Raw genomic sequence first — 24,163 nt, 5'->3', positions numbered from 1 at the left:
ATTCGAAATCCGCGTATATTACAAACGGCATATCCTGCATTTTTTCAAAATTCTTAAATTCAATAAGTGTACCACGCTTCGGCAAAATAGTGGTGACACCACCACACACATGAGAATTTAATTTATGTTCATTCTCAAAAAATATCATACAATCGTCACAAAAATATATTTTGCCGTGATGCTTAGTTATTTGCGATCTCATTAAACGAGTAAGATTTTTTATTAAACAATAATGAGAACAATTTCCTCTTTCTATGTACAATAAGTTTATATGGTTTCTTTTTTTATTCTGGGTTCGATATAACGGACCAACAATATTTGTTTTATTTTTGAGCCCATAAACATTAACGCTTATACTAGGATTATTTTTTTCAAACGTTTTTATATCGGAAAACCTCACGGGAAACGACATATTATTTACATTCACTACGTTTTTAAAATGAGGATAAGAAGAAGTTCGATGCGCATTGTTTTTAGCTGGGAACAACGCAGCTATGACGCTCCACAAGAAACAAAACTCGTCTCTATTTTGAATGTTAATGCACGCACGTTTAAGCTTTATAGCTTTTGGCAAGTCAATAAATTTAGATGCTCGAAGAGGATTATACTTATTGATATTAACTTCCAAGTGACAATTACGTAAAAATAACCAGCCGCTGTCCCGTTCTTCAAATTCGTCAATTTTAGTTGATGTGATGTCAACTATTTCAGAAAAAATGTCTTGAAAATTAAAATTCCTGTGAATGATAATGTTTTCCGTAGCGAAAGACTTTATTTCTGTCTTGTCCGAATCATTGGTTTTCAAATGGAATTCAGCAAACAATTCAAAGTTCACCTTAATGGTGTCGAAAGTTAACTGGCGCGCGCGGAGCAGCTGCAGGACGCGCGCGCGCAGCCCGCGCAGGAACTCGGCCGGCGGCTGCGCGGCGCGCTCGGGCTCGTCCGCGCCGTAGCGCAATCGGTACGATGCGATTCGACTACGGAAAGCACTGGCTACCTTTTCTATACCATCACATACTTCAACGGCTGAGTTATTTTTATGAATCGTACTTCTAAGATGAGCTGAGAAAGCTTTACTTTTGACGGAAATATCACAAACCGAACAGTATATAGATCTGTTCGACATTTTTAATATTTAATTATATGTTACAAATACAAAAGTTACTTAAGGAAAGGGTTGTTATAAATAAAATCAAATAGATTGAGCACTCAGTACGTTATAAAGTATAATCAAGTATTTATTATTTCAATAACTTACAACTAAGACACAAATTATAATAAAAACTAAAACTACTCGTACCTAAATCTACCTACTTCCTATTGGGGAAAAATGTACCTTCCTCAACGAATTCTGCGCGCGCTCTCTTAATAAACTGGCGCAAGAGATTCACTTCCTCAGCGTCAGAATCCGTCTGGTACTTGAGCGCCAAGACCGATTTCTCCCAGCGATCCTTGGGCGCCACCGAGCGGATGTCCTTGGCGTTGTAGAGCCGCAGCTCCACGAACAGGTCGCCGGGCAGGTTGGCGGTGCTGCGCAGGTTGCCGTCCGCCACGCGGCGCGTGAGCACGGACTGCAGGCGGGCGGGCGCGGCGCGCGCTCTGCTGGCCTCGACGTCTTCCTCGTCGTCCAGCTCCAGCTCCCAACCGTCAGCCCGAGCTCGTTTGCGCTTCAACGCTGCAGGTCTCTTCGTCTCTTTGCCGACTCTGAAAAGATCAATCATCGATAAATAAATGATAGGTACAACTAACATCTTATAAATTAATTAATATGACGTTTATAATATCTTTACTATCAAACAAAAGAAGATGAATTTAAAGATGGGAGCAAAATTATCATCCATAAGAGATTTCTAATAAACTTAACTACCAGAACCAATATGTGTAACTCTGTTAAGTATTGCATAATAACTTACCGCTTATGAACTTGTTCGTCTTCCGAATCGAAGAGATCTTTTTCAAGGCCTGCAGCAGACTTGCGCTTAGACGGTGGGGGCTTCTTTAGTGTCTTTGTACTGAAATTATAACAAAAATATCTGTTTAATCACAAAGTAATTTTAAATAAACATACAGTAATCATTGGTGATAATACGCGAACTCAAGTTATACGACAGTCAAGCCTAAAATTACTTAAACTCACCGTTTGCTAGCATGCTCGTCCTCAGAATCGTAAAACACCGCCTTGCTCGCCTTCCGAGGTCGCTGAATGGGGCGCTCGTCGTCCTCCAAGTCCTCCCGCTTGCGGGCAGCTCGAGGCTTGGCTTCAATCTTGTTGTAATACTCAATGTCCGACCTAAAGATGATTTAATAAACATAACACACTAAATTAGCACTCACACAATAAACACAATCAAAGTGAATCAGTAAAAAACTTACGAACATGATTTTTGCAGGGATTTCTCTCGTTGAAGCACAATCACAATACTTTGCAGGTTCTTGATGAACACGGTATAATAACACTGATTTAATTCTTTTTAATGAACTCGGGGTCTCGATTTATACCAAAATTTTGCAAATTCAGACAAAGAAATCGTAAACATTTTTGTCGTAAAAGTTAAAAACTTTTAGATAAACTTCAATGCAAAACTGTGAAAATTAACATTGCGAAAAAGGTTTACAAGCACTGCCTAAAAATGTTCCTTATGATCAGCAAATATAAAATTTTACCAATATTTTAACGAAAAACAAAAGTTTCAATTTACAGCAAAGGTAAGCATGTGTGATCAAAGGTTAGTTTAGGTACAGTTAGCGTTAATATTTTATTAATAACAACATTTAAGAGTTACTTAATACATAAAAAATGTAGGTAGGTATCTCGTCTTTGAATGTCAATTGTATTTGACAATCTTGCAAACAAATAACACTTAAGCTAATATTAACACCTAACTTTTGATCGTTAACCTATTTTTGATTGCAAACTGTAGTAACGTGGAGATTACGGTTTCTGTTTTAGTTGCTTTATAACTTGCTTTCTTAAACTTTTGAAGAACATTTGCGTTAGTATTAGGTCAGGTTATGTTTTTAATGTAAACGTAAAATTTTTACACATGTCGTTGCAGGTGACTATACTTTAAGTTCAAAACTGTGTTGTTAGTTAAAAATATACGTGAATTGACATTATTTCATAATTAGAGTATTAGGGTTCCTTGTTGAACACATAAAATTCAAACAGTATCCCGCCCGTCAGTCATTATAATTCTATTTACAATTGATATCTTGTAATAAGTTTGTTTAGATTTTGTTGTTTACATTTTAATGACTACATAAAGAATATAACTCAACATAAATACTTTTAATGTTTTAATATCACCTACAACCAGTGCTCACACACCAGAGGGTTATAAAACTAATGAAATCAAATTATTTTAAATAAAAATTAAATTGTCATAATATGAAATTCGTTTAGTTCTAAAGAGGAAAACAACATGTGCCTGTGGAATATCTAACAACAGCGTTTATCAAAATGCCTTATTTTATTTGTGTAATATTCTACAGAACCTTTTCTAAAGTAACATTTCATAATTATTCATTATTTATAGCATTTTCCCACGGCTTCGCCCGTGTGAAATTTAACTTGTCACAGATCTTTATAAATTAAAGCTTATAATGTTATTCTGATGTACCTATAAACAATAATACCTACTGTAAAGTTTCCTCAAAATCCGTTTAGAAGTTTTTGTGTGAAAGAGTAAAACCATCCACACATCCACACAAACATTCGCATTTATAATATTAGTAGCATTATTTCATACAAGCAACAGCTACCTATAATATCATGTTGCAGTATCCATCGGGCTGACGCTAATACCAGGGAACCATGTGCTGACAAATCAAAAATGAATCAATTCTATCGTTCATTTGTGTTGCACCAGTGTTATAGTGATCGCCATGGGTTTCGCACTGTCTTGCGAGGTTTCTTTTCTAGGTACTAATTATTTCGAAACAAGTAGGACGCATAGCACAATGTGTTTAGTATTTGAAACTAAGTTCAGATTATGTTGATACGACCAATCGGGCATGAACGAGCCACTCCATAGCGAAAGGTTCCGGTTCAGGGTGCCGACATTTTCTGGCAAAAGTGAGAAGAACGACATGTGCTTGTCCGAACGAAGTATGAAATAAAAGTACGACGAATCGCGCTAGAATAAACCTTCAGCAATAAACAGGCTAAGCGGTTCCCATCGAGCGTGATCTAAACAGTGAAGTGCAGTTTTGTGAATATTTTGTGTTGTGTTGTGGATACTGAAGCATAGCTGATTACTGGTGAGTTTTCTGATTATTACAATAAATCGTTTGGTATGTATTGGGCATGACTAATTCACTTTTTTCGAATGAGCGATCGAAGAGAGCGAATGGTGAAGAAAAAAGTGAATTAGAATGCCCAATACATACCTACTCTCCTATGTTCTTCTGTTTAATTTCGTTGCGGGTCCAATGACAGTTTAACTTTCCCCCGGGACAAACGTGGCCTTCACTGGTTAGGTTATTGGCGGTCAAGCTGTAGATCCTGGCTACACAGGAGTTGCAGCGGGAACGAGAGGTGGGAATAGTGCAATCTGCGGGATTATGTCTATATTACTTTGGATCTCCTCATTCCTAATTTATTCAAGTAGTGTTACTCCGAGCATAGTAAGCTCTATGGGCTTTGAGTGACCTTGAGCCTTCTCATGAAGCATGAAGGTTATTTTATTAACTTAAAACTTTATCCAGCCTAGCGCGTGGACTCACAGGGTCACATACTAACCAATCACAGAACTCTATTCAACGCCGTGCGTTCGATTTGCTGCTTCACTTAAGCAAGCATCATTTGTGAATACGGGTGACTCATGAAATAGGGTACAAAAGAACTCAATGCCATTTTATGTCTTAATTCGGACTTGAGTCACCTCTCAAACGTAATAACGGTAATCAAGAACTATGAATCAACACCAAATCATAATGCAACTAGTGCATTTGACTCATAATACGTTATTTATTTTATTTATTTATTTATTTTATTTTACTTTATTACGTCATTACAATACGTTATTACGTCAATAAATAGTGATGCACCGGATATCCTTGTATATCCGAGAGGAAAAAGTCGGTGCCCGTATGAGTTTGTTGATGCGTTTATCAGCATCATCATCATTTTAGCCACAGGACGTCCACTGCTGAACATAGGCCTCCCCCAATGCTTTCCATGTTGATCGATTGGTAGCGGCCTGCGTCCAGCGCTTCCCTGCTACCTTTATGATGTCGTCGGTCCACCTTATGGGTGGGCGTCCCACTACTACTAACATGTAATTTGAACTCTATCTAGGTTAATTAAACAGTACCTTTTATACAAACAACAGTACGCTTTGTAAGTGGGTCGTCGCCCGCGCATCGAGCGTGAAGCATTGTCTATGGCTCATCCTTCCGCGGTTGCAACACGGTTAATGCCCTTTGGAGTCCGTTGATGAGGTCCCAGGTTCGGTGCCGGGATAGGACAGCAGACTTTATTATACCAAATTACTAATACCTAGTGTGGTAGAATCTTTGTTTTACCGTGGTCGAAACACTATGTCGTTATGTATCATGATTCATAAGTGTTGTGCTCAGTAGTGCTCTCCCTGTTTGGGTGTCCACGGAAGACCAGCGTCGTGGCATTCTCTACTGAGATGCTACGACACCATGCTGAGTGGATACCTTTTCAGTATCATCAATATCATTAAAATGTTAAGTATTGTAAGTGTATTGTCGATGATACTGAATAAACATTTTTTCTTTCTTTCTTTCTTTCTTAATGCTCTTTACAGTGGTCGGGTACAGTGACCCCAGCTTATCCATGATAGATGTCAGGATAAGGCAGTCCTTCATAATCGACATCATCATCATTTCAGCTATAGGACGTCCATTGCTGGGTAAATGCTCCCCCAATGAAAAATGCCCTTTATCACCATCAATCCCTAATTTTAAAGTGACACATACAGGAATTTTGTTTTCATAGGGGTCACTTAAAAATTAAGGATTGATGGTGAAAACGGGCATAACAGTCATAAATCACTTATTTTCTATAGACTATCACTTTACTTTAACCCTCCTGCCACTTTTCCATTTTACTTTTGATTTTCAGACAGACCTTCATAATGAAGCCAGATTAACGATAGCGTTGTAGTTAGTTAAAGTTTTGAATTAATTTTAAATTAAGACAAGCTTCTGAAACACCCACACCAATAAAAACATGTCTTGAGCCTCCGCCTTTTCTAAGTCGGTAAAAATAAGGGTCTGTTACTCCATTCCCGCAATCGGGTGAAACCTAAAGAACAAAAAATATATTTTGTAAAATAAAATTTTGCAAGATTTTACCCTAACCAAATATTTGGGTATTATTTACCCTATTAACCATGCGTGGAGAACGATAAAACCGTAGAATGATCTATTGTGACTTCTTCTTGTCATGTCGACAACAAACCTAACAGTGTCAGCCCAAAACTCCGCAAGTTGTCAGTAGCATTTATCCAATCTTCCTGCATGCAGTTGTTTGGACTATTGTGGTGACTATCCAGGCATTTGGGACTTTCACCATTTTAGGTTCTAAACACTAGGCAATAGGATTGAATAGGTATTTTTATTGTTCTTTTTTTTTTAATACATACTTAGTACTTACTCGCCTTAGAGATGAGCTAGCGATAGTTTTCAAGGCGAGAGTGAATAGGCACTTAGGTACAGGGCAGATATTATGAACCATCCTACACTGCATCCCACTTACCATCAGGTGCGATTGTGGTCAAATAGGTATCTGCCTTGTTAGGCATAAAAAATAAATAATGCGGTGCGGTCTAAGCACTTCAAATGTTTGTCTCAAAGCGCTGGTAGGGAAAAAAAGAGATTTAAATAAAGGCTATTCATGTGTTGCTGTTTCTCATTATGTGGATAACCATATAAATAAATAATAAAAACTGATTCTAACTTGATTACTAATATTTTTGCTTCGAATTGATTCGAGGTCCTGAAGATGCTTCTACGCTTCAATCGTGACCACTACGAGTACCTTTTTGTCTAAAAATACGTAACTCTGCCTCGCGGAGGAAGAATCCAATTACGTTTTTTCCTCTATCCCTTTTGTTAATTAGTAATTTTATTAACCCACTGTAATTTGTTTAGAATTAGAGCTGTTTTGTTTTGTACCGACGACAACTCATCACGGTAAATACAGACATCTTATGTAATATTATGTTGCTAGCTGTGCCCGCGAGTTCATTATCACCATCATCATTTCAGCCACAGGATGTCCACTGCTGAACATAGGCCTCCCCCAATGATTTCCATATCGCTCGATTGGTAGCGGCCTGCATCCAGCGCCTTCCTGCTACTTTTATAAGAGTCCACCTTGTGGGTGGACGTACCACGCGAAAATAGTTTGAATAATAATTTTCCCGTTTTTTCAACACTTTTCTTTACAACTCCGCCCCTATTGTCTGTAGGGTGATGTTAATAGCCTAAAACCTTCCTCGATAAATGGGTTATCCAACACAAAAAGAATTATTCAAATCGGACCAGTAGTTCCTGAGATTTTCAAGCAAAAAAACTTCAGCTTTATTCGTGTAATATTGTTATAGATTATTATTTAGGTCTAAGAAACCCTAAAATCAACACTCCCTCTACAAAAAGACAGAATCACTTCAGCTTCCAACCTTTTTCCAAAATGGCCGAAGTTTTTTACCTCCAAAAGGGAAAATTGCTGTGAATAGGGAACAAAACAGATAAATTTACTTCGGCACCCGAGTCAAGTCGGGTGTGAAGGTAGTAATGAACTGAATAGCTGTGCGTGGGGGACTGTTTCCATTAATAAACGATAATGGAGAATATTTTAGGATTTTAATAACATTATTGTTCATGTGTTTCTACAGCAAAAGTTTCAATTAAAAATAGTATTTCAAACTAGACAATTAATATTTTAAGAAAAATATACAGGCTTTCCAAGTCCCCAATTCAACTGGGGACTAGCCAGCGTGGGGAGTGTAGAACAAATCTTCCATTCGTGTTCCCGCAGTTCGATCCGATCGTCATCATAGTTTGGTCTCTTCTGCAGGAGCACGATCTTCTCTAATTTCATCATCAGCATCATCATCATCAACAGCCCTTTACAGTCCACTGCTGGACAATGAGCCTCCTCCACTATAGTGGAGGGTTTTGCCATAATCCCCACGCTTGGCAGGCGGGTTGGAGATCGCAGTTTAAAAGATTGATGTTTTTCAGAGAGCGCTGCTGCCCGTTCTCTGTTTGATGTGTAGTCCCTAAGTCCTGAGTCCCTGTGTAAGCCTCTTACCTCTTACGACACCTGCGGGAAGAGTAGGAGTTGGTGACAAATGTTTTCTCTAATTTACCCAACACAAATTAGAATATTTGTTTTATGTTTTAGCCAGAGTCTCTAGTTGGGTTGAGGACTTGGGAAGGTCTGAATAATATTTTTTTCTTAAAGATTACTACATATTTATAAGTCCTATTTTGAACCTAAACCAATGCAGGGTTCAGCCTACCACCACTCACTGTCCAGACGGGTTGGTGACTTTAATTAGTTAAAAAATGACGACGAGAATGGAAATAGCAGACTCCGTCGCGTGGTGACGGAGTCTCGTGACGTCGTTATCGTGACACAGTGGAAACGAATCCGTTACCTAATATCAAAGACAAATTGTAAAGGGACCAGGATTTCGCGCTAACCCAATGAACTCTAAAATAGGCGCACTATAAACAGTGAGCCAAGTTCCACAGCAATCCAGTTTTGCGGGATCCTGCATTACTGGATACTGGACTGTCGTGTGAAAACATATTGTTTGAAATTCGAATTAAAAAATTCGAACGGGTCGGTTTTTTCCGGGACACGTTAATATGTATTAGTACACGTGTACTACTAAAATATGTCCTGCAAAAAACGGGATGTCTCAGTGGGAACCAGCCCTAAGATTGGTGTAATGGTTCGAAACGGACTACTATGCCCAGAGGTCCCGGGTTCCCGGCCGGGTAGAAATTGAAATGATAATTTTAATTTCCGTGACGGGTTTGGGTGTTACTATAGTAAAAAATAAAGTATTTATTTAAGTATGTTTATATCCGTTGTCTAGTACAATGACATATCAGGTCTAGTACCCCTAGTTCAAGCTTTGCTTAGTTTGGGATTAGAAGCGTAGTGTAAAATGTCCAAGGATATTTCTTTTCGTTCGTTTTCGTTCCAGCCAAATGACGTCCACTGCTGGATATTAATATTTATTTATTAATTTAATCTACACAGCATTTTTACCAAAATAGCTCTTAACACAACAGCATTAGATACGTGGTTAGCTTGATAAGCCGTCAATACTAATCACTCTTAACCTTTTGCATAATCAATCAAGCTATAACAAACAAACCGACATGTTTGTTTGTATGTACAACACTGATTGAGAATCGATATATCGAAGGGTGAAATGTCTGTCTGTAACACACGCCATGATGGTGGAGCTTCCCTCTAACTCAAACCATTAGGCCCAGAACAGACGGTGAAACGCAACTGCAACGAAACTGCAACTGCTAGTTACTTTTGAGTTGCATCTAAGTTTCTGCCATAGCGTCCGTTGAGAGACCGCACATGAAGCGACCAGTTTCAATCTGGTCGCTTTCATACTAATCACTCTTAACCTTTTGCATAATCAATCAAGCTATAACAAACAAACCGACATGTTTGTTTGTATGTACAACACTGATTGAGAATCGATATATCGAAGGGTGAAATGTCTGTCTGTAACACACGCCATGATGGTGGAGCTTCCCTCTAACTCAAACCATTAGGCCCAGAACAGACGGTGAAACGCAACTGCAACGAAACTGCAACTGCTAGTTACTTTTGAGTTGCATCTAAGTTTCTGCCATAGCGTCCGTTGAGAGACCGCACATGAAGCGACCAGTTTCAATCTGGTCGCTTTCAAACAAAAGTAACTAGCAGTTGGCAGTTTCGTTGCAGTTGCGTTTCACCGTCTGTTCTGGGCCTTATCGTCTTAACATGATGATGTCAATATTTTTATGCATAACAAGGCAGGTATTTGACCGCAATCGCACCTGGTGTTAAGTGGGATGCAGTCTAGGATGGTACATATCTGCCCTGTAGTTGCCTATTCACTCTCGCCTTGAATGGGCCCGGATATTTACTATAGTAGATAGTGTCTGTCTTATCAGTCTTTGAATCTGTTTTCGATCAAATATCCACAATTTTCGATGCGTTTACACTTGAATATTGTTTAAATAGTCTTATTATAAACAACTAGCGGCCGCCCGCGACTTCGTACGCATGAATCGTTACCCCCTGAGGGCTGGAGTTTCGTAAAATCCTTTCTTAGCGGATGCCTACGTCATAACATCTACCTGCATGCCAAATTTCAGCCCGCTCCGTCCAGTGGTTTGGGCTGTGCATTGAGAGATCACTAAATCAGCCAGTCAGACAGTAAAATGTAAAAACATCGAAAACCGTAGATATTTTGACCAAAAACATATAAAGTCATAAAAACATAAATTTTTGCAAGTAGGCTTTTATAAAGATTGATGATTTCCCACGAATAATATACTAATTGTAATATTATTTACTTGATTGGGTGTACAGAATGCGTAGTTTCAGTCTTCGGGATTCATTTTTTTACACCTTGTAGAAAACCAGCATTATTCGCTCAGAAGTTCTCTATAATGGTTCTCAAAGATTTCCAGCTCAGCATGTCGGTTGAATTGCATCAGCCCCCTTAGACAAAACGCACTTTTTGATCGAATCGAAAATCGAATCCGTCAAAACTCCATACAAAAAAGGGGCTTTTCGACCACTTTTCGACTGGTTTGCGATTATAATTTGCACTTTGTCTAGACCCACAGAACTGTCTACTATCCAAGTGGTAAAGATTTCTTGAAATTCGTTATCTGGAAAAGTGTCAATTTGACTGCAGAGTATCTGAAATGGGATTTAGCACTTACATTTCGAAGATAGGTATTTTGAAAGACATATTGCTGAAACAGCGTGCTATAGAAAGGGCTATGCTCGGTGTTTCTTTACGAGATCAAATCAGAAATGAGGAGATCCGTAAACGAACTAAAGTCGCTGACATAGCCCGACGGATTCAAGCTGAAGTGGAAATGGGCAGGGCACATAGTACGCAGAAATGACGGCCTATTATAGGGCAGCAAGGTTCTGGAGTGGAGGCCACGTATCGGAAAACGCAGCGTGGGACGTCCACCCACAAGGTGGACCGACGACCTGATAAAGGTAGCAGGACGGCGCTGGATGCAGGCAGCTACCAACCGTGCGATGTAGAAGTCACTGGGGAAGGCCTACGTTCAGCAGTGGACGTCCTGTGGCTGAAAATGATGATGATGATGATTTCTGATAGTTTGAGTCCCAGGAAAGGACATAGTTTAGTTGTTTTACCGGTTTTTGAAACAGGGACGCGCGCGATAAAGTTTTTCTGTGACAGACAAAATTCCACGCGGGCGATGCCGCGGGCGGAAAGCTAGTAGTTTTATACAGGGTTTTTTAAAGGTACTTTCACAGGAACTGTTTTGCGGGATCCTGCATTTATAGATCCCGTAAATATTGATTGCCTTAACTAAAACCCTTGCCCTAAAACTCTGACAACACTATTCGTTAATGGCATGTCTGTCTGTCACGCGTATTGCCTCAATTGGAGTACATTTTACCGGAACGGTTCAGAGCGCCATTGTGGTTAGGGCTGCGACGTCTATCGATATTTCGGTCGTTCGGATTTCGGTAATGAGATGTGTAGTGAGGGGATGGTGTTGGTCGATATATCGATGGTTAGGTTTTTGGTTTTGATGCAATATTTCTTTTGTCCATTTAGGAGGTGAAGTAGATGTAAGAAAAAGTCTAAAATTCTGAAGGATACTTATACATTTTTAAAATTGATTCGCTTGCGTATATCCAGTAAAAGACTGTTGTAATGATGAAAATTTCTATTTACCTTTTAGTTACTGACCAAAAACTAAAAAAAAACACAATAAACTAAATCTGAATTAGTGAGAATAGTTACATGGTCTACGTCTCCATGGCCCTAAACAAAGACCAGAAACAATGATACCACATTTCTTTATAAAATAAACTTAAAAATAAGTGTTTTCAGTAAAAATATTTGGCTACATTATTACTCAATATCGCTCATAATCAGCATATTATTAATAATGTACAAAACCCCATAACGGCATCGAATCATTTTACAATCGTTGTCGTTACACGCATTACAATGTACCATTACTCCATTAACCTGGATACTGGAGATTTGGAAGAATAACAATAACATTGCGTAAAACGGAGCGGTGCTGCCGCGGTGCTTTCCATAAGTTTTATGGCGATGACGAATCACTTAGTTTACGACATGACACAGTCAAGTTGCGACAGTAAGCCTTCAACCGCCTCTGTGGTCTAGTGGTAAGACCACCTACTTCAGACGCAGAGGTCCAGGGTTCGATTCCCAGTGGGGGCAGATTTTTCTTTTTTGGTTAGTGGTAGGGCTTGTTCTAAGTCCGTCTGGCTGGTTACCACCATCTTACCTAAGTCTGTCGCCATATCAACAATGTTAACAGCATTGTTGTGTTCCGGCAGTTAGAGGTAAGATAGCCAGTTCCTATGTGGTTGAGGATTCCGGGTGAAGCTCGCTTCCACCTTCGGCCTGATCGTCACTTACCATCAGGTGAGATACAGGCCAAGAGTTTCCTCGTTGTGGATTAAAAAAAAAAAGATCATCAGGTCATTTACTCTCTAACTCCCGACTGTAGGAGCATGACCCTCTCTAATTTACATCATTAGGACTTATGCCCGTTTTCACTATCAATCCCTAAGTGACCCTTATGGTAACACATACCAGGAATTTCGTTTTCAATGGGGTCACTTAAAATTAGGGATTGTTGGTGAAAACGGGCATAAATTGTTTTGTAATCATTATCAGCCCCCTTAGTGCCTTTTTCCAGTTTCCCGCAACAAAAACTTTCGAATTCAAACACATACTTGTGTGTTCACTCACAAGACAATCCAGCAGATAGCAGGATCCTGCTATACTGCATCCCGCAAATTTGGATTGGGAAAGGGACCTTAGTGTGTCCATGTCACATTTGGATTTATAATCTTTGAAAATGTACGAGTAATGTCACAATCTAGCATTTTTGTTTAAAAATATTAAGATTACACACCATGACACACGCCCGTATTCACAAACGATGCTTGCTTAAGTAAAGCAGCAAATCGAACGCACAGCGTTGAATAGAGCTCTGTGATTGGTTCGTGTGTCACCCTGTGCGTCCACGCACTGTGAGACCTTATAGTTATGTTTGTGAATACTTGACTTACTTTGACTTAAGGTCTTTTGTCCCCTAGATGGGGCAGAGGGCGTCTACAAAAGTCCTCCATCGCGTTCGGTCTTGAGCTTCGCGCTTGATCTCGCTCCAAGTCTTCCCGATCTTCTTCGCCTCGCCTCTTTGTGAATACGGGCGACAGTATTTAACTTGATATTCCGTACATTTGTCATTCCGTTTATATCTTACTAAGAGCTAGTTAATAATCTTCGTTGTAACAGAACATTTGCCAAAGCACGTTCATTTCAGCCGAGTTGGCTCGCGACTTAATTATTTATTAATTACAGAGTGCACCGTTGTCTAAGTGTGTCTAGCGTGTGAGGCTTTGTCTGACGTCATAACTAATATTATAAAGTGGTATCATGTGTTTGTAAGTTATGTGAGTTGAGAATACAATAGAAATTGTTTATTTGGCACACGAAAGAGTAGTAAAAGAAAAAGTGTACCAAAAAGGTCCCCAATTCAGGAGATGTAGTTTAGGTCTCTCACTGAGTGGACTGACGATCTGGTGAAGGTCACTGGAAGCACCTTGGGGGCCTTTGATCAGCAGTGAAATGACGAAACGCAAGCAAGAAAAACTTTTTAAATGTCGCGCTTAACTCAATTAATGCCTGAGGTATGGTACGGTACGGAAGGGTGTCTTTGTGACGGTCAAACGGCAACGAGACTTCAGATTTTTATGCTGTTATGTCATTTATTTATGAATAATAAATAAATATCCTTGGACATTTTACACTGCGCTTCTAGTCCCAAACTAAGCAAAGCTTGTACTATGGGTACTAGACAACGGATATAAACATACTTATATACTTTTTTTTTGTAAATACATACATATTATACATAGAAAACACCCAGTCCAATACAAACAAATATGTTCATGCACACAAATGTTTGTACTGTGCGGGAATCGAACCCGCAACCTCCGGAATAGTAGTCCGTTTCGAACCACTACACCAAACGGCCGACGATACGACGAATAGAACGGTAGTACCAATTACACTATCGAAATAAGACGTAACAAAATTCAGAGCAACACCCCTCCCGTGTCGCTCACATACTTCAGGCACTGACTGAGTTTATTTTATTTATTTATTTATCGTTTGTACCTTGTTTGGTACATGCAGCATAAAATTAAGCTAAAAGTTAGGGAGGAGCCACACGGTGCGGTCGCGGAGCCCGGAGCGGTGCCGCTGCGGCGTCCTGCATATAAAAATCAATGATATGCCAGACAGTGCGTTCCGGCGCCGCACCGCACTTCGATTGAGCGAGACGGTGCCGTTGCGGCGCCGCATACCACCATGTGATGCGATGCGGCAAAATATTCGCGGTGCGGCGCCGCGCATCGTGTGGCATCTCCCTTAGCGCTATACCTATAAATTAATTTCATTGAAGCTACTTCTTCCATCTATACTGTGGTTTAATACAGTTATGCTTGTCCATCATTGTTTCGTGTGGCGACCATATTACCGGCTTAACTGTTAACGCATTTGACGCATAGAAATGACAGTTAAAATGTCATTTGCGTACGCGTTTGGGGTTTGATGCGTTTTGAATAGTTTACCTTTGTAGGGCAGAAGAAGTTGACATTAATAAGTTTTTTATATGACAGTTAGGGACTGGAATTCGCTGTCTGCTGCTGTATAACTTTCCTCCGGGACAAAACTTGACCTTCACTGGGTGGGTTATTGACGGCCAAGCTGTAGATCCTGGCTACACTGGCTACCTCTCGTTCCCACTGCCCGTGTAGTCCCGAGCCTGTTGCTGTCCTTCCCGAACACTTTAAGGGATTGTTCCCACGGAGGCATCCCGTTTTTTGCATGAACTGTTTTAATATTAACATTCACACGAACATCCAGTTTGAATTGTCCATCAAAAAACCGATTCATTCGAATTTAGAATTCTCAAACATGTTCACACGACTGTCCATGCGGGATCCGGCGTTACTGGATCCCGCAGAACTGGACATATTAAACTGCTAAACATAGCGCTTCACTTCCCCGTTGGTTTATTTATTAATGTTAAAATAAATTAATAACGATCTTTGTTTTTGTTACAGGTACGTTTTCTAGTGAGGTCATTTTAGAAGAATATGGATTAAATGTAAAGGTACGTCATATCCCAAGGATAACATTGAATTTATTCAGACTCGTGTTACCTAAAAAAGTTGTAGGTTCGAGTCCCGTATAGGGCAAAGATTAGCATTTTATAAAAGGAATCATAAGCGTTTATGCTATCTCTATCAAAATTTGTTAAGTATACATTAAAACAAATTAATATTAATACTATTAAAAGTACGAAATGTGAACTATCCCAAATAATAGTAAATAATTGTATGTAGTTTATGCTTTATTCTGACTGTATTAGTATCATAATAACTGCCCAACCCAATTCATATGACTGTATTTTGAATCTTATTTACTTGTGTTAAAGTTGAAAATATACTAAAATGTCTTATCTGCCAGCTATTAAAGGGTTAATTGTAGTGTGCCATGTCAAAACCACATCAAAGTTTTAGAAATACAGTTTTGATGGCGGTTTCCCTCGTTTAGGGAAAACGTTACCTATAAAAACGTTATGGAATAGGTAGAAAGAAAGTTCTTTATAGTACGTACTTTATTTTAACTAGATAACCCCGCGAACTTCGTACCCAAAAATAAAAAAAATATAGACTCATCAGGGATTATGTGTCGGGTTCTTCTAATGGTGAAATAATTTTTCAAATCGGTTCATTAGTTTCGGACTTCGGAGTCTATTCAAGAAAAACAAACAATCAAATCTTGAATGTTACTCAAAGTATCTCTTTTTTTCGTTCGTTTCAGCCGAAAGACTTCCACTGCTGGACAAAGGCCTCCCCCAAGGATTTCCACAAAAACTGGTCCTGCGCCGCTCGCATCCCGGCACTTCCCGCGACCTTCACCAGATCGTCGGTCCACCTAGTGAGAGGCCTGCCCACGCTACGTCTTCCGGCACGTGGTCTCGAGAACTTTCCTGCCCCAGCGGCCATCAGCTCTTCGAGCTATGTGCCCCGCCCACTGCCTTTCTTTACCGAATTTCATCTAATTCCGTTCAGTGGTTTACGCGAGATACAGACTGATAGACAGAGCTACTTTTGATACGAGTAATTATTTGGTTTATTAGACATCAATAGTTGGCATCTTTGAGGTTACAACTGTTCATAATTTCATCCAAACTCTGTCCATTGTTGGACAAAGGCCTCCCCCAAGGATTTCCACAACCGATGTCCTACGCTGCCCGCATCCTACTTCCTTCCTTCACCAGATCGTCTGTCCACCGAGTGGGAAGCCCACACTACATTTTCTAGTCTAATTTTACGCGACCTTCGTTAGGTCGTCTGTCCACCGAGTGGAAGTACATTTCCCTTTCTAATTGTAAATGTAATCAATTCCAGAGGCTTCAGCCGAAGCCCGAGCGAATCTAGTCAATTCCATTCCAAATTCCAACAAATTGAAGTCTTCGCCTTATAAATAAATAAATCTTCCGACTTCCAGTGTACATACGTCAACATCAATAGCTGTATCTTATTTGAATGTAATAAAAGCTATTTTGCTATAAAATGTATAGCGGTTGACTGTACGAAGAGGAAAAATGGGCTTTTCAATTAATTGGGACGAACAATCCCATTTTGATTAATTAGAACAGTCAATCTGAAGACGTAGACCAAAGAGATGAAACAGATCAATAATTTAAATAAAAAATTATTTAAACAAAACATTGTACTAAAAAAAACATAATCCTTCTTCGTGCGCAGTCGGGTAAAAAACAGTTATTAAACGTGATAAGGAATGAAATATTTATCGGTTTTTCCTGACGTTTTGACCAAGTCATGGAGGTCACTCTCAGAATGTCATTGTCTCAAAAAGTCATTTTCGCAAAAAGACTATCTCAAAATGACATTTTTACAGGTGGTCACATTCACACGCGCACACGCACGTCGCACACGCTTGCAATGCAGCAAATTAATGATTTGATATTGAATTTGAAATTCGCAAAGAGACTTTCGCAGAATGTCATTTTGGCAAAAGCTCACATTCGCAGAATAAAACATTCGTATAATAACTATTGATCAGTGAGTCTTATCAATGTCTAAGTTTCACGTGAACTGTTCGTATTATATTGATTGTAGCGTCTTTTATCTTCTTCGGAAACTGAACAACGGTCTTACATGTATTCGTGTGTCTATTGTTGTCAATAATATACAAGGAAATTTTGCCGCGGAATAAAGCTACTCAAATAATATAAAAAAATCTCATTTAATTTGAAAATTATAAATAACTTGAGAAAAAATCGAACTGCCTAAGGTGGGAATTGAACCCACGACCTTTTCGCTTGCCGGGCGACTGCTCTTCCAATTCGTTCGGTTCAATTCCCGCCTTAGGCAATTCGATTTTTTCAAGTTATTTATAATTTTCAAAATTAGTTTGAGAGGCAACTCTTAACGCTAAAAATTAAAAAAAAACTCATTAAATTATGCAAGTAGGCATTTACAAAGCACTTACACGTCCCAATATTAACCCTACCACTGCTTCGGGACAATAAATGGGACAGTGCTGAGAAGAAGCAGCGCAAAGGCCACTATATTTTTTTTTTTTTTTTTAAATATCTTTGGACAATCTCACACAGCGCCATCTAGCCCCAAAGTAAGCAATTAATATGCTTGTGTTATGGGTGCTAGCTTAACGGATATACTACTTATATACTTTTTTTTTAATACATACATATTATACATAGTAACACCCAGACCCGTCACAGAAATTAAAATTCATATTATGAGAAGTGTAGTTGTAAACAAAATCCTAATTCCTACTATCCTACAAAAAGTTTGTAAGGATGTCTGGATGTTTGTTACTCTTTCACGAAAAAACTGCTGAACGGATTTTGATGAAACTTACAGTATTATTTATACTAATATTATAAATGCGAAAGTAACTCTGTCTTTCTGTCTTGCTTTCACGCCTAAACCACTGAACCGATTTTGATGAAATTTGGCGTAGTTTGAGTCCCGGGAAAGGACATAGGATATTTTTTATCCCGGTTTTTGAAACAGGGACGCGCGCGATAAAGTTTTTTTGTGACAAACAAAATTCCACGCGGACGAAGCCGCGGACGGAAAGCTAGTAATGTATAAATCCTTCTCAATATAAAAGTAATTCACCGCATCCATCCGTCATTTTTGATTACTCGTTTCCCCCCATAAATCATACAAAATGGGAAGTATTTTCCCCTCTGCTTGTTTTTGTAAGCACCTACGAGGCCCTGAAAAATGAAACGAATAATGGAAATAAACTTTTATACTAGCTTAGCCCGCGACTCCGCCTGACTGAATTTCAGTTATTCATAAAAATACCGACTTGCTTTATACATATCGTTGTAATTTGACCAGTTAACTCAATATTGTTATAATTTATAGCCGATATGTTATTCTGACGTACAAACAATAATACTGTAAAGTTTCATTAAAGTCCGTTCAGTAGTTTTTGCGTCAAATAGTAACAAACATCCACCCTCACAAACTTGTAAGATAGGATCTTATGCTAAGATTTACTTTCTTTAAGTGCCTGATTACAAAAAAGTCAAACGCGTGATAAACACTGGTTCAAAGTGTCATTTTCATAGGTAGGTACAAAACGTCAATTTACACCACCAGCTCGCACTAGGCGTTTCAATGACTCTTTTATAATGCGAGCAGCTAGGGACTGGAATTCGCTGTCTGGTGCTGTCTTTCCTGAACACTATAATCCGGGCCTTTTCAAGGCGAGAGTAAATAAATAGGCACTTACAGGGCAGATAATTGTACCATCCTAGACTGCATCTCACTTAAAACCAGTGCGATTGCGGTCAAATACCTACCTTGTCATGAATAAAAAAAACTAGTAATCAACGCGAGTTTTGCAATAAGGGGGGTATTATGTGCAACCTGCCTAATTTAAACAATATCGTGCGTACCATCATCGACAACTTATCGACAGCCATTTTATCGACACCGCCCCACCACTAGCCCGGAATTATGTCCGCAGCAAACTGATTTGGAAATTCTACAAAGTGTAGCGAGACGGAATAATCAATTTAGGTCTATTTCAATTCATTTTGTATCTATTTCCAAACTGCTTTAACCCTGCTTTGGATGCGATGGTGTAATGGTTACGTTGCTATTACGTTATATAATTTTGTAAGTAGGTGTACATTTGCTTTGCCTGTTAATACTAGGTGTAGGTATTGTACGTACCGTGTCTTTTGTGTATTTCTTTCTTTCATTTTTTTTGTGGTGTAAAATAAAGGTCATAGCAGAGTTATCAACTCGGAAAGGGATCAGCATCGCTTTTCACGCGTTGTCAACCGCGAGGCGAGGCGTTTACGTTACGGTGCGGTTAAGTGCGTTGCAGCATGGAGTTGAACAACAAGGAAAATCTGACCATTGGGGAAGCAACTACCCCCCAAAGGTTTCACACGCTTCGGCGCATATCATGCTCCACCCCCTCATCTCCTGGCCCTACCTCCTCAAAAGTTGACCTCATTGCACTTCTTCAGGTCAAGATACAAAAAACTCAGGAACAACTATTGTCTGCCAAGGAAGAAATAATGAAATTACAGAAACAGGTTGAAGGACTTGAGGAAAAAATCACGGAAGGTGACTCTAAATTTACAAAGACGGAAAAAAGCAAAGTGGAACTAAACGAGAAATCTACCAGACGTACAATTTTCATCGTGGGTACCCAAATATGCACAGGACTGGCACCGAACTTAAGAAAATCAAGAGAACACAGCCAATACGAGAACTACGATATATTTGCATTTACAAAACCATTTGCACCCACTAAAGAAGTCCTAAAGACATGTGAAAATCTAGATATAGGTTCGAATGACAAGGTTATCTTGTGTGTTGGAGAAAATGATTGTGATCCAATTTCAATAATTTCCGAATTGTATTATACACTTAAATTGCTACAACATACCACTGTCATAGTATTGAGTTTAGCAAACTGTAAATATATCAACAACAAAATGCTAAATGACCAGCTGCATTTAATCTGTAAAAAATTTAATAATTGTCATTTTTTTAAAAATAATGTAGTATACTATCATAAGGCATCGTATAATTTGTGCAATAATATTAATATTCTAATTGACTCTCTGGATTATGAAAGCAAGTTTTTGGACATAAATTTTATAAAGCGACATATACACAATTCTAATAGGACAAGAAGGAATACCATCAAAACAAATAATAAACAAAACACCAAATCAACAGTACTGTCATCAACAAAACATATTTGGCCCAAAATTAAATATAAACAATCATCTATCTTTGATTATTTCAGGCCTACTAAACATATTGTAGAGACCCAAATGCCAGATGACGGTCCGTTTTTTCGTGACCAACAGAGACAATCACATAGGCAGTTCTAACACCAATCCCACCTCACCAAAGACTGGCCTCTTCGTTCTAATTCATCAAAATATCCAGGGGTTTTCATCTAAAATAGATATATTAGAATTGACATTGGGGGAACTTATAGAAAAGGGTATTGACCCGGATGTATTATGCCTAACAGAAACTTTTATTAAAAAGGGGGAAGAAAAATCTTTGAAACTCTCAAACCATAAATTAGCAGCGAACTACTCTAGACACTCTAAGCGCGGGGGTACCTGTATTTTTCTCAAAAAGGGGCTACCCCATAAAGAAGTACACTCATGTCACGTTAACACCGTGCCTACAATGTTTGAGTTTTGTGTGGTTAACTTGACCTTTTATAGGATAATTATTGTCTGCGTATATACGTCACACAAAAAATATGCCAACTTCTTTTTGACAAAACTGGAAATGGTAATACATGAACTAACAAATAAATTTGAAAACCACAAAATCATTATTACAGGGGATTTTAACATCAATACCTTAGAAAAGACCAAAGCATCTCAATATCTCCACGACATAGTTGCAAATTATAACCTGACCACCCATATAGACGAGCCGACACGGGGAAATAGCTGCCTAGATCACGTAATAAGTTCTGTAAAAAAGGCGAAAGGAACTTTGTTACCATTGCACTTATCTGACCATAACACGGCTCAGATGTTATCATTTCCAATAAAGAAACAGCCAAAGGCAAACTGCAAATTTGTTTATAAGAGAGAATACAGTACTGAAAATATTAACAAGTTTTGCGATTATCTTAAATCCTTATCATTCACAGAGGTTTTGGAGGAAAATGATATAAATAAAGCTTTTGACAATTTTCACCAAACCTTTGGATTATTGTTTAAGTCCTGTTTTCCAAAAATAAAATTAAAAATAAATACAAATTCATCAAAACCTAAGTGGATAACTAGGGGATTGAAAATATCGACTAAAACAAAAAGACTACTACGTTTCAAATATTACAAGGGAAAAGAGAGACTTGATAGGACTAGATACATTAACTACTCTAAAATCCTTAGGAAGTGCATAAACAAAGCCCAAAAATTATGTAATGACCGTTACCTCCAGCGCAGCCAGAATATTTGTAAGGCTTCTTGGAGACTTATCAAAGATGAGACAGAGTGCTGTACAGAGGAAAACGTGATCTCAGAAATCCAATGTAATGGCAAAACAATAAAAAACGCCAAAGACATTGCAGAAGCATTTAATGAATACTACATTAAAGTAAGTAGTAAAGAAAATACTCAGGATCCCGACATTTATCTTAAAGCCTTATCTAAAATAAATCGTACCGCAAACTCTATATTCCTTGTACCTCTGACTGTGACGGAAACTATAAATATTATAACGTCACTAAAAAATACAAATTCATATGGCTTTGACGAAATATGCACTAAAATCCTAAAATTAAGCAAACATGTAATTGCCCCGGTTTTGACCCATATAATTAACTTGTCTTTCGAAACAGGTCGCTTCCCTAAAACACTCAAGCTCTCCGTAGTCAAACCTATTTACAAAAAAAACGATAAATCTGATATGGGAAACTATCGCCCCATAACATTAATACCCATCTTGTCAAAAGTCTTTGAAAGGGCCATGAAAGACAAACTAATGAGTTTTTGTCACAAATTTAAATTAATAGCGCCAGAACAATTTGGGTTTCAGAAGGGAAAGTCCACTACACTCGCATGCTTCAATCTAGTACACAAGGTAATCTTTGGCCTTGATCAAAAACAATGTTCGACGGTACTTTTTCTTGATATGTCAAAGGCATTTGACTGTGTAGCCCATGACATTCTGTTAGCAAAACTGGAGAGATATGGGATACGTGGTCCAGCACTCTCTTGGCTCGAATCTTATCTTACGGATAGAGGCCAATGCGTTGAACTGAATAGGGTAAACAATAGAAACATTGAAACTTCCTACCGTTCAAATTATAAAATAAATGGGGTAGGTATCCCTCAGGGCAGCGTGCTGGGCCCTATCCTTTTTCTATTATATATCAATGACTTCCCGAAATTCATAGAACATGACTGTATCCTGTTTGCTGATGACATTTCTATAATAATAAATAATAAATCTGAAAATGTGATAAATTATGAATCTGACATTAATAATACAATTAAATATACAATAGATTACTTAGAGGCTAATAAATTAAACATAAACTTGAATAAAACCAAATATGTACAATTCAATGTAAAGGGACGCAAGGAAATCAACCTTAAGTTAAGACATCAAAATATTGATATTGAATCATCAAATGACATGCTATTCCTTGGTATAGTCTTAAACAAGAGCTTAAATTTCTCTAGCCATGTTCAAAGAGTCTGTAATAAGATAAACAGATTTGCTTACGTCCTTCGTCGTCTGACAGTAAAAACTTCTTTAAGTGTAACGCTATCTGCATATTACGGATATGTTGCCTCAAACATCAATTATGGACTTATAATTTGGGGGAACAGCACAGACATCCAAAGAGTATTTATTGCACAAAAAAAATGTATCCGAGCTATTTGTCGAAGTGGACCGATTGACTCTTGTAGGCCACTTTTTACCAAATTACGTATTCTTACTGTTCCTAGCATGTACATTCTCGAAATATTTAAATTTGTAAGTCAACACCCTCAAATATTTCAGAGGGCAAAGGATATATACCCAAGGAACACAAGATTCCCTGATAGACTCGCAATAGATTTTTGTCCAAAAACTTCGTTATATAAAAAAAACTGTTACTATATGTGTATAAAAATCTATAACAAAATTCCAGATAGATTTAAGAAGGGGTCAACCACTGTCATGACACGGAACTTAAAAGACTGGCTTATAGACAATTGTATATATAGTGTAAAGGAATTCCTAGACACAAAATTTGCATGCTGATATTGTTAAGCAGAATAGTAGCACTCTACCTAAATTTAACACCTAAACCATTGTACCTATTCTTTGCAAATAAATACTTTGACTTTGACTTTGACTTTGAGTTTCATGCAAAGACCGCCTCGAATTGATACGGTTACAATCCCTTTCCGGGTTGCTGTACACTTATGCACCTATACCTTTCATCTAAATAGGTGCAGTCGTTAAAACGTGAAATGAAAAAATAAAAGATTACTCTACGAACAATAGTTTGTCTGTCTGGACCGATTTCGATGAGACTAACATTGACAGATAGCCAAAACTTCAGAAGCTTGAGTCCCATTATCGTACGGTAGGTAGCGCTGCTTCCAAACAACAAGTCATTATAACATTACGACCATTTCTTCAAGTCTGTTAAAAAGTGTCTAAAAGCAAGTCATGATGACATTGACATTAACTGACTATCTCTGGACCAAAACAAAGGTCTTTGTTCAGAGCTGTGACGAATGCTAGATGCGTCGGATTCGT

At 38.4% G+C, this 24,163-nt stretch overlaps 1 protein-coding gene and 1 long non-coding RNA gene across 5 annotated transcripts in view; one reads left to right on the top strand and one right to left on the bottom strand.

The window, feature by feature from the left end:
* Positions 1-24,163, top strand: part of LOC135085799 (fasciclin-3) — a 220,838-nt gene that overhangs the window by 86,564 nt on the left and 110,111 nt on the right. The gene's annotated exons all lie outside the window — the stretch shown is intronic.
* On the bottom strand, positions 1,618-2,377 carry LOC135085642 (uncharacterized). The gene is made up of 3 exons (XR_010260180.1): positions 2,138-2,377; positions 1,914-2,012; positions 1,618-1,704 (listed from the first exon to the last, which is right to left on the bottom strand). It is a non-coding gene; the product is annotated as an uncharacterized LOC135085642 (long non-coding RNA).

Source organism: Ostrinia nubilalis, chromosome 29, assembly GCF_963855985.1.
Source record: "Ostrinia nubilalis chromosome 29, ilOstNubi1.1, whole genome shotgun sequence".
Taxonomy (NCBI): domain Eukaryota; kingdom Metazoa; phylum Arthropoda; class Insecta; order Lepidoptera; family Crambidae; genus Ostrinia; species Ostrinia nubilalis.
Note: the sequence above shows the minus strand (reverse complement) of the source record. Positions and strands in the feature narration are given on the sequence as shown.